The following is a 12,259-nucleotide window of genomic DNA, read 5'->3' as shown; positions in this document are numbered from 1 at the left end:
TGTCAGGCCTCTGTTGCATTTTGTAGGGATAAATGTTTTCCCCTCCACCTGACCTGATTTTCTCACTATGGCGATATAAATTGTTGCTCTAATTTTGACCCTTGAATTCGCACACATAATCACATTCACACACAGCTGGACAAATAGAAAACATGCTCACACAGCAGTCAACACAGCATGATGCACACACAGAACAACCATAGCTTTAGCGAGGTACAGATAAGAAAAAATAACCTTGCTCACAGCCAAATGTGTATTTTTACAAATGGGATGAAGTGGTGTTGTGTGCTCAGTCTTATGGCTACGTTCAATTTATTCTTGCGTTCTTGTGCAAAGTGTGTATTTTATCTCTCACTTTGAGAGTGTGTTTATGTTCACCAAGCTGCCATTGTTATCCCAGTGGGTGACTTTTTGGCCCCCTCAGGACTCTGCCCATGTCCATGTTGCTAACACACGGCATGGTGGCTCTGGCCCTGGGGTTTGAGCCTGCGTTAATACCAGGCACAGATGGGTTGCACCATGGGCTTGCTGTTGCAGTCTGCCATCAGCTGCCAGCTCAGGCTGTCCTGACTCCAATCTCATAAGGTTAACTGTCACAAGGATACTGATTTCTTCCAATTCTGTACCTCTGTGTTGGATTCCTCTCTGCCTGTCTCTCACTTTCTCTCTCACCGTTACTCGTTCACTCAGTCGCTTGCTTTTACAGCAGAGGATACAGTACACAGGGTTATCTGGCACATGAGGACTCATGCCTTCATTGGGAAAGAATGCGTGTAGTTTTTTGCATTACAGCCTTACGTAAAACAGAACAGCGAAGGACTCGTGCCATATATTAGGAAAATGGGTGATTAAAAAAATAAGTAGTGGAAAAAATTGGGTAAGTGGAAAAAAGTGCAAGCGAAGGATGCCGGTAAAAATCGAGATGAGGAGAAATTAATGTGTGGTGGAAGGGCACAGAGAATGGTGTAACATGTAAATAAAAGGGAGATGACACACAACTGAGGCATAGTCAGGAAAACTTTAACATTCAAGGACAAAAACTTTCCAGTGTAAAATGCAAATCATGTCATCCGGCTTACCCTCTATTCATCCATTCAGCGCAATAGTGGCACAAACATTTTTATTGCCACGGTAAGAGCTCCTGCTAGCATCAGGAAATGAGAGGAAAAAATAAAACATTAGTTTCCATTAAGGGTTATAACCTTGCTTGTACTTCGATGATGTCAGGAGCGCTGGTTTAATAACTTTATCTGAGCTGTAGTCATTTTACTTTTCATAAATTGCTAACTAATTTTTCAATGCAGAAATATAACATTAAGATGTAAATGACTTTAAGACCTCAATAATTTTCCTTTTTAAATAAAGCAGTAAAAGACCTTACTAATGTTTGCAGGGCTTCGTGCTAAACGCAAGCAATCAACTTTGGAGAGAAAACATTCGTTTTTCGGTAATTGACGTACAATTTCACTTAAAAATAAAGCACTTACTGATAAGAGGCAGAAGACAAAGACGAAAACACTTTCTTCTTTTTCTACTCTGCCCCTCAGATCTCTCCGCTTCCATTTAAGTGAGCTTTTAATTTTTCTTCCAGATAGAAATGTGCACTGATTATCAACAATTGCTGCTTTGCTGTTTTTTAAGTAGATGTTTAACTCACATATATCACAAGGTTCCCTAAAGAACACAAAAAGTGGACTCAAAATTAACTGTGACTTACTAAAATATCACAAAAAGTAGCAACTTTCTACCTTGTGCAATATTAAACCTCTAAAAAAAACAAAACAAATTATCAGTTATGTTGATGCAGCACATGTTTTACCATCATCAGCTTTTCAGAGTCATTTGTTGACTTTGGACTGACATGTTCTAAGCGGATTCTTACTAAAATACAAAAAAAAAAAAAATGTGATCAAAAGTGGGGTTTTTCCTATAACAATTCAACTATATTCTTTGATGATGTTTAAACATCAGTTGCAAATTCAAACGGCAAAGACAGTGACTGAATTTTAAATGACCTGGTTAGAATTCTAAGTCTATCAGTATGAGAGAAAGCAAAAAGACAAAGACAACAAAGTACAGAAATAAAAGGTGATTCATCAGTTCCAAATGTGAGTCAATTTGCTAGATTCTGTAACTACAGGGAGAATTTGACAGTGTGTCAGTGAGAAATGTTCTAACAAGGATGCATAATTTTGCTATTTATTGGCATTATCCCGTGACTGCAACCTAAATGACTATATGCTAGGTTATTTGCACCTATAGCAGCTTAGCAGCAACGGGAAATATGTTACACATAAACCATTCAAGCCTATTAAAAAAGTCACTGCTGAAAACAACAACAAAAAAACATACCTTACTTATTTACAATGTAAAAATAGACTGGTTTAAACACAAGACCACTCAAAAGGAAATGGTTTGGGTTAAAATAATCACTTTGTTAAGGTTAGGGTACCTTGGTCATCGTTCTTACTGTTGAAGTATTTGCAGGCCCCTAATTTCTCTTTTCAGGATCTACTTGATGAAATTTAAATGCTTTAATTTCCAAAAAACACCTCTCATACTGTACATTGCTGCATCACCTCTTTTCACCCTCTCGCTAACAGAATGGGGAATAAAACCACAGCAAGTCAGCTGGCCTTATCTGGACTTAGTGCAGGCAGCTGTTCATTCTCTGTTTGAGGGTATGCCAAGCTAGCCTCTAGGCAAAAATGTGCCCGTGTGTTACACAGTGACGTAGATAAGTGACAGATAACATTTGCTACAGTTTCACCACAGCTGACTTTGAAGTACATTTTCTCTCATCTGCTGGATGTGTGTTACTCAACATCAACTGTATATAAACCAGTGGAATGGTATTTTCCTTGAGTAACAATGTTATCGACGCATTGCTTTTTACCATTTAAAGAAACATTTTCCATTGCTGACAAACAATTTAAAACAGGAAACAAACTCTCCAGTGCTAAAGTTCAGTGTGTCACCAACCCATTCAGTGATTAGTGCTTTTGTTTCAGTGTGGACTGCAGTGTGTTTTACACAAGCTCTTTTCAACCCAAAGATGATAATTACTTTGAATAATAAACCTTTTTTCAAACTACATGGCTCCTAATGCATCAAAATAAAACCCAAACTAACGATAATGGACGGAGATCAGTGAATAAGATGAAAAATGCCTGGTTTGTAACAAAAAAATCCTCTAGACACTGTACCTCCAGAGGTTGTACCGTACATTAAATTCACCATTTCTTAAGTGGCCTTCTCCTCCTCCTACACAAGAGAACACACATTAGCCTACTCTTTCATCTGTAACAAATAAGCAGAGTTATGCAAGTGTTATTTAATGTCACTATAATAAGAGCTTCAGTTCCCCACTAGTTATGGGAAGTGAAGCTGTCAAGGTGGAGTTTCATCAGACACCACAAGACTTTTGCTGTTGGTCATTTTATGCAAAATATTAATGCTTATTCTTCTGTAAAACAGAGGCCAGTGCTTTGGTTTCAGGAATTACCACGAGGACCTCTGTAGGTCAAGTGTTATCTTTGCTATCATCTGAGCAGAGCAAGGTTATTTTATGATTTTTTTTTCCCGTTGCATCCACTTACATTGCTTTTAACCAAAATTTGCAGTCCTAAATGTTGCTGCTTACCTCCCTGATTTAATTTAGCACCCTTGTGAATATTGCAACAACATTGCCTTGGTCCACTGTTAGCAATTCCATATAAGGTTGTCCCGAGTACAGCAAACAGCAAAGTAATGGTAAACAGGAAAGAGTTCAGTTGGTCCATTAGGCAGAGAGATGACTCATTAATGACCTGAATCTACACAGAAAACTGTTTTGCAGTTATTACACAGAAGCAGCATATTTGTGTGGGGAGGGAAAAAAAGTCAAACCCATGGAAACTGATTATGCTAAAAAGACTCACCTTTGCTTTGATTTGTGTCATTTGTGTTCTGCGAAGCACTTTGTTATAGAGCAGCTTGTGAAAATGCTTTGTAAATGCCTTTATAAATGCCTTTATAAATGACTTTGCCTTTGACATTGCCTCTCATGCAATAAATTTCACTTTATGTCAATTTAAGCTACATCAGACTGGTACTGAGGTACTTAATTTTCCACTTTCATATTTCCACTAAAGTCAAGCTACCTAAATAAAAAACCATTTAGGTCAGTAAGTTTGGTTGTTCTAACTCAACCATATACCGAACATGAATTTCCGTTTCTCTTCAAAACTGTTCTACTCTGATCTTACACAGAAGACAACACAAATCCAGACAAGTAGGAAACAAGACAAACAATGGAAATGATGACATCACAGGATTAGGTGACATGACATTTTGGGTAACAAGGCACCATTATTGCTCAGATGCACGGTTACAGCTAGACTTCCTAGACACAGCAAGTAGTTTCGTGTTGCGTAAAATTGAAACACTGACCACAATGTTACAAAGGAATAGATTTTTGCCTCAGAAAATATGTGCACGTTGGTTTGACCACCAGTACTTTTCATTTGCTTCCCTGTCCGACTGTGTTTCTGCAGCACATAAAAACTTTTCCAATTCAGAAACACTTTGTGCCAGAGCTCAAGCGAATTAAAGTGTGCAAATAAACTATTATGTATGTCAGTTCCAGAATAACAACAATTATACGCAGCACAAAGGGCTGCTCAATGGTGAACCTTTGCTAACCTTTTCTAGCCACTGACATTCAATAATGGGACTATGTTGTCTCTTGTTCCTTTGGACAATCATCCATTGAAACAACTGCCATTCATGCAGTTTGCTCCACCCTCTGCGTGACCCTTTTTCATACTAGTAATTAGCTGCTGTTGAATTTCTACCAGATGCAAAGCAACCATGTACAATATTGACTATTCATGTGGATATCTATGGCAGTTTATTAGATTATCATTTGATACACCACTCTCAAGTCTGACATATAACTAGTGCATTGTGATTTGGTTGTATTTTTCTGAAAGAAATGAATTTTAAAATGTCAAACTGTTACTGGAATTAAAATTTAGCTTTGAATTAAGGTGAGAAAATGTGCATGCGTTCCTTTCTGTTTTGATGCAAGAAAATGGAAACGATTCCTCCAAACATCTGTGCACAATTGCAAAAAAATTACTTTTAATCATGTTTTTATAGCTCAATCATCCCCTCATCCTCCCATTCCACTTCTGAATAAACCCTCTTCTTCATCATCCTCTCATTCCCCGACCTTCTACTTATGTTGCACATGAGAAATGAGAGGGGGATGGGAGGTAAGATGAATGAAACAGGGAGTGGGGAATGAAAGGGAGGGGGGAACAAGAAGAGAGCAAGATTGGGGAAAATGCCCTTTGACTGGATTTAAAAGTCTGTGGCATTTCATTTTCAGAGAGAGGAGAGCTTCATCTCCTTCAGATCCTTTAAGGGCCAACCTAATTGATTAATGTTTCCATCTCATTGAGAAGAGGGGGGGTTGTGGTGGGGGACAGGGGGGCATTTGAAGCTTAACTGGAGCCTTTTACATTCCCAAGTCTTAAAACAGAACCACCACAAAGAGAGATGATGACAGAATGAAAGTCGGAGTGATGAAACAAAGTGTAAAATTCCAGTAGATGAGTAAAATGTTGAAGGTCAAAATTGTTTCAATCTGAACATAGAGGGATAAAAAAATAGTCGTGTCTTACCCCATACTATAAGCTCCCCTTGTAATGAAATAATGTACGTGTTTTTAGCGAGGTATTCAGTTTTCAAAGAGGCTGTTTAGGTTTCTGCACCTGTCATCCAGCCGGGCAGCAGCAGGCACTTTATATGATTGCAAAATCTAATGTAAGAAATCCACTGCCCTTTCATTGAAAGTGAAGACTGATAAAAAAATAAAAAAAACATGTCACTGACATCAAATCTAAAGTAAAGAAGGAAAATATACTTTTATATCTTGATAATTTAGTGCTTTGAACAGGTGATGCTTTCCCCAGTAGCAGTATTTATTTTTGACACATGATACATAAAGCCTTACAGTAATTTCCAGCCTTCCATGCCCACGACCCGAGGCCACGAGAACACAAAGCTGATCATGGCTGAACAGAAGTAATGGAAATTAATGTGAGGACAGACTCATAACATGATAGCTCTGTAGGCTCAGGTGTAAGCTGAGGTATGAATCTCAAAACTCTCTGAATGAAAATATACCATGATTACTTGCCCTTTGCATGTTTTTGACACCAACATGAAAATATTTATATATCGAAGACTCTACAGGCATTTCCAATCACACAACAAAACCAGTGGAGAGAAGCCAAAACAGTACTGACCTTTACCCAACATGGTATATTAAATATGAAAGGTCAGCTTCCACGGTTGGGGGAGGGTGGAAGTTAAGTCTAGCACATAGCAGACACAGACAAAATACTGTAATATCTATCAGGCAAATCCCCGAGCTGCCTTCAGAGGTCATTTGAATGTGAAGGGTGTTGAAGCAAGAGGAAAGCAAAGATACATAGTTCAGCAGTCCTTCCGCTGTTGTTGAACATGAGGCATGCTGCTCTGCAGTTGCATTTTTATAATCCTATTAATCATGCAAGCTTCTGTTACATCTGCTCGACTTCCTGAATCAAAAAAATTGCAATTTAATATAATTTGCGGTATTTTTTTTCCCTTAAACTAAATAATACAAGCTCCTCAATAACAACTGTACAATTGAATTCTGTTCAGTGTAATTAAGGCTCAGTTTTATAATTCAAATGTCCTTCTGAAAACGGAGTCAGCTATTTAGCTGCCAATCACTCTGCTCATCGCTGAATGCATGTAGTCACCACACAAAACAAAATTATTTCCCTTTATGCAAGCAGCTGCTTTTCACTCAGAATAAATTACTGTACAATAAGTTTGATGAGAGCCAGACATCTGTAGCTATGTTAACACATCATTTAATATTAACGTAAATTCTAGATCTTTAAATGTAAATCAACACATTGACTATAATCACATAGAATTTATATGTATTTCTTTCCCTCACAGAAAAGAATGCCTGTCAGCTTGGGAATGAGTTTTACTTGGGTATTATTTTTTTTTATATTAGATTGCTTTTAAATTACATTTGAACTTAAAAACATAGTAATTCATTTTATTGAGGTTTCGCATTAGTAAAAAACAACATTTCAAACCCACAAATCTAATCCAAATCCATTTTTCTTATTAAAGCATTTACATGTTTGAAAACAGAAAAATTGTTTTGAAAAATTAGATGCTCTTTTTGACATACTCCAAGTCCCTTCATTCGAATCACCAAGTGAGCGCTTTTGTTTTTGTTTTTTATTTTTATTTTTCTTTGATTATCCATCTACTTCATTCTGAGATTGGGCATGCCAAACAGTTTTCTTCTCTCACACAAATATTACCACTGAGAAAGTCATAATGTTATGAATTAATAACAGTGATAGCAGAAAACAGAAAAACTACCAAATGGTCTTCATTAAAGAATAACATCGTGTACTACGACTTTAAACATCCATAGCAAAAGCCTTTGCTCCAAATGAGATTAAAGCACTTCAGTTTCCCCTCAGAAACTCTTGAGCTGCGTCCCAATTTTTGAAGATCACATGTCAAACCTGCAGCTAATCCACAAATAACATGTTAGCATCAGTCCAAATGACCCTTAAATTCCAAGCATTTCTAAGTTACTTATTGCTGTTGCCTTGTCAAAGACTGGGGTAAGAGTCACAAAGCAAAGTTTACTGGAGAAGTTATGATGGTGCTATAAACAACCCTCAAATACTGGGCCATTGTAAATTGTAGCTTCTATGGTATAGCTCATCATGTCTACACTGTTCTTAAAAACCATGGTGTTTATGTTGGGTTTCCATTATTTACATTTTGTGGGAGGTTTTTCATTGGTGCTGGTCATGTAACAATGTGATAAAAATCTGAAACAAAAGACAGTGTAAATATAGCATATTAAAGTGAGGATAGTGAGGACTAGTTTGGTCTGAATTTGAGCAAAAGAAGTAAGTTAGTAAGTAAAATTATTTATGTAGCACTTTTCACAGACAAAAATCACAAAATGCTTCACAATACAAAGAATGAAAATACAACATATAACAATGTAAAACAATAAGAAAGCCGCATTCATCTTACATCTTTACAATAGGATGGTACTGGTTGACATACTGTTGTATGTGGACTAGATGCTGACGGACTGGAGCTGTGTGGTGATGGTTTCATAATTTCCATTATAACAATCAGAAGACTAGAGAAAGCAAAGGACTCCTGTGACTTCCTGCTTAACAGTATCTCTTGTCCTTGACATAAAGGACTTTCTTGAATATATCTCTTTTGTTTGTCTCATCTTTTTTTTATTATTTCATGAAAAGTGTTAAGGATGAACAGTGGTAGGCACAGATGGATTGATTAAAATGCCATCAGTACTGAAGCTTGCATGCAGCATATTTTGAGTTTCCAATATTCAGAATATTAAACCTAAGAAATATGATTTGAAATTGCAGCATTCACTGATGTTCGGAAGGGCTTGGTAACTTGCTTTCATAAACGGATTGGCCATCTGGAGAGCTTGGAGTTTTCCTGGTGGCTAGTCGACCTGTGGGTCAGGCAGCAAGCCAAGCAAGGCTGATACAAAAAGATTTTAAAACGTCCCAGACTGTAGCTTGATCTGACAGCTAGAGAGGGACAGGGGTGGGAGGCTGAAATATGAGGAAAAAAATTAAGACATAGAATGTGAAAAAATATTCAGTTAGAAGTGCAAGAAAACTATTTATCGCCATATAGAAGGAGGAACGAGAAATGCCATCAGTGCAACAAGTGTTACTGCTGTTAACATTAACTTCCTATATAGCATGCTGTTCACACTTCAGAGCCATCCTACAAACTGGCAAACATAACCAAAAAGCCATCTTATAGCATTTAAAATGAGTATTTTGTACATAAAGCTAAAGACATAAGCATAAGCTCTGCTAGCAGACCTTACTTAGAGTGCATAGTGTAAAGGGTTAAGTTGCTGCTTGTACAGAAATTTCAATGACTGCTTTAATTTAAAACATGGCAATTTACAGTTGCATTGTAATTTTATTTTATTGTACCTAGGGGTAGAGAAAACCAACAACAACATAAAAATTTACTTGTTGCTGGCACATTTATTTCCTCATATTGTTATGACGTATAAGGTGCTGGGATACAGTTTCCTAACATGCTTCTAACATATTTTGTATTTTGGTACCTACAACTTGATATGATGGGATAAGATGACGCACACCAATTTATGCACATTTCACATTTGAGGTCAATACATTTTAAGATTTTTTAAGGCATTGAGATGCAAACAGCAAAAAAATATCTACTGATAACACATTAAGTTTAAGTTGTTTTTTCCCCCAATTTATAACCCAGTACAATGAAAACTTGTTTTCATTGTACTGGGTTTGTAGGATTTTAATTCAAGTAATATTATATTTTTTTGTTGATGCAATTTTTTGCAACTTACAAACATTACATTTTGTACATTCTTACTGTTCTTCTGGACGTAGCGTGTACTGTGTATTTGGGACTGTATTTGGATAGCAGCAGTGGTTTTATAGCTACACTGACACATTTCAATAGCTCTTTTTACAAAATGGGTTGGCCACAGAAATTCCCATTATTGCATCTTCTGAATTATAACCAAGAGGTTGCTGTGAATGGTTTTTCCAGTTCAGTCGCTCATTTTTCAGAACTATGACCATGGCATTAACCTTGGTTAACCACACCTTCTAGTAATTATCCATTCGCATATTTTTTTCTTTACTTTGCTAAAAATAAACAACAAAATGAAAAATAGTCAGGGGCAAAACAGATATGTCACTACAGGCCACAAAAAGAATATCCGCCTTAAGTCGACAAGGAAAAGAATCTAATTTTTCACTGTTTCATTTTATCGAAGTAGACACAGCCTCACACTGATCTGAAACACCTACACGGGAGGCATTTACTCATTGCTTTCTCTCCCCCTTCTCTTTTCAAGTTCAATTATGTGGCCGTTTCTCACCAATATTATCACCAAACTAAATTCATCATTTAGGATTAAAGCTGAATCTGTGAGGAGTTGTGCTGCCATTTTGCTTCTATCCACAGTCAGGCTCTGACCACAAATGTACAGCTGTCAAAAACTTTCACCTATAATTAACAGTCAGTGCTGTCTGTAAAAGCAACTGAGAGATAGAAAGATTTCACCTCACAGACTGTGCTGGGGAGAGGTAAATCCCCCTTCCACCATACTTTTAGTTTCATGTATCTAAGTCAATTTCTTTTGGTTATGTAAAATCAAAACATAATTTCAACCACCGAAGCATTCGCAGGCAGCTTTAGTGAAGTACTGCAGTTTATTGAAGGTGGTGCTTTTTTGGAAGCATTTTTCAAATTAATATTTGACATTCTGCAGACATTTAATTGCTTCCTGTAGTTCTGTGAGTGACAAATGAAACAGCCATCAAGCTCTTAAGTCATCAAAGGACTTTTTATTCCTTTTGTGGTGACTTGGAAACATTAATTATGAACATCTGAAATAAAGAATGTCTTTATTTCTTTCTGCATCTTACTTGCGACAGGCAACATTTCTACCTGCAGTACATAAGCTTAAATGTGGAGACACCATCACTTTAGAAAAGCTAATCTCATGCAGCATAATCAAGTATACTTTCTCACAGATTCTCTGAGAGCAATTTCCATCTGCACAAAAGATGTATCTTGAATTTTAGATAAGTGAAAAGAGGAGAGGATCTACAGATTTATACCATCTTGTAAAGTTACATAAGCCACTCTAGGCTCATGACATACTTAAATAAGCAAGGTTATGTAACAGCTCTATAACTGCACTTTACCACTGAATAGCAAAGCAAATTAAGTAGGTGCACAGGAATTTACAAGTGAAGCAAAACATTGTACCAGATTCCTGCTTTTGTTCTCCGTGTGCATTAAGCTGTGTTTTCACATAAAAAAATAAAGGTACAGCTGTAAAGTATTTCCCCCACTGCTGATGACTCACAGGAAGTTAAAGGGAAAAGTGAAAAATAAGTCAAAGCTGCACAAACAGAGCATGCACATGCACAGGCACACGTGCACACAATGTTTCTGTTAAGTTTATGCGAGACGCAGACAGATTGGCTGTGTGTTGTACCCATCTATTAAAGGGGAAAGGGGTGTGGTTTTAAGAGCTGGAAGAAGTTATTTATCACTATGGTGTGTAACCGTGCCCACTTACAAATTCAGAATAGTGGCTGTTATGAGTAAAGCCTTTCACCGAGTCATTAATATTTGACAGAAAACATGGCTTTTTTGTCAGACGAACATTTTTACCATTTCTTTTCTCTGCACTGATGTGAACCTTGTGTCACGGTGCATTACAGGGTTTTGCTTTTATCTTGCTTGGCTATGTTACTGCATCAGCCACACACCTCGATGTATCCAGCTCCCTCCCTCTTAGATCATGAATTGATAGTTTTTCCTCCTGTTAAAGGCAAAAACCCCCGCCTCCTCTACCATTTACCAATACACCTTAATTATTCCAAACAACTGTTTAAGTACTGTCAGTTAATCATTGCAGCATGTGATAATTTGTATATCGCGCTTCAAATATGACGAACATGGCAGTTACATTGAAGACAGATGCAGCCGTGTGAATAACATTCCAAGGTCATGTTTTCTAATAGCTCATCTAATAACTCAATGACAACTCATTTCTGTTTGGATTAATACACTACATGCTATACACACTCCACTAACACACTAAACCTATGCGCTATAATATAAACTGTATTAGAGCACTTCGTTTTGTCAACAAGACAAACAAAACAAATTGCATTCACCTGTGTCAGATTTACAAAGATCAGAGGGTTTCTTCCCATTTTTAATGTCTGACATAGGTTCTAGCTTGACATAACAATAAAATAAACACGCATGCAATGGGTATTATTATGTGCAATAAAATGGAAGGTTTAGAAAAATTGAAACATACCTTTCCTGTAACTAACTGGGAAAATTGATTAGGCATATTTAAATGAAAAGAGGTGTAGAATCTATTCTGCATAAGATCACATAACTGTAATCCTATATTCTACAGTGTAAGCTGTGTCATAATATATAAATATAGATGCATCTTCATCACAGGTTTATTCCAAAAACTATGTATCTATACATTACCAAAGTACAATATCTATAATAGTATTATCATTTATAATGTGTACATGTTGTCTTGATGCATGCTCAGGCATACAAGCAAGGAAATCCTAGA

Source organism: Pelmatolapia mariae, linkage group LG5 (assembly GCF_036321145.2).
Source record: "Pelmatolapia mariae isolate MD_Pm_ZW linkage group LG5, Pm_UMD_F_2, whole genome shotgun sequence".
Lineage (NCBI taxonomy): Eukaryota > Metazoa > Chordata > Actinopteri > Cichliformes > Cichlidae > Pelmatolapia > Pelmatolapia mariae.
Note: the sequence above shows the minus strand (reverse complement) of the source record.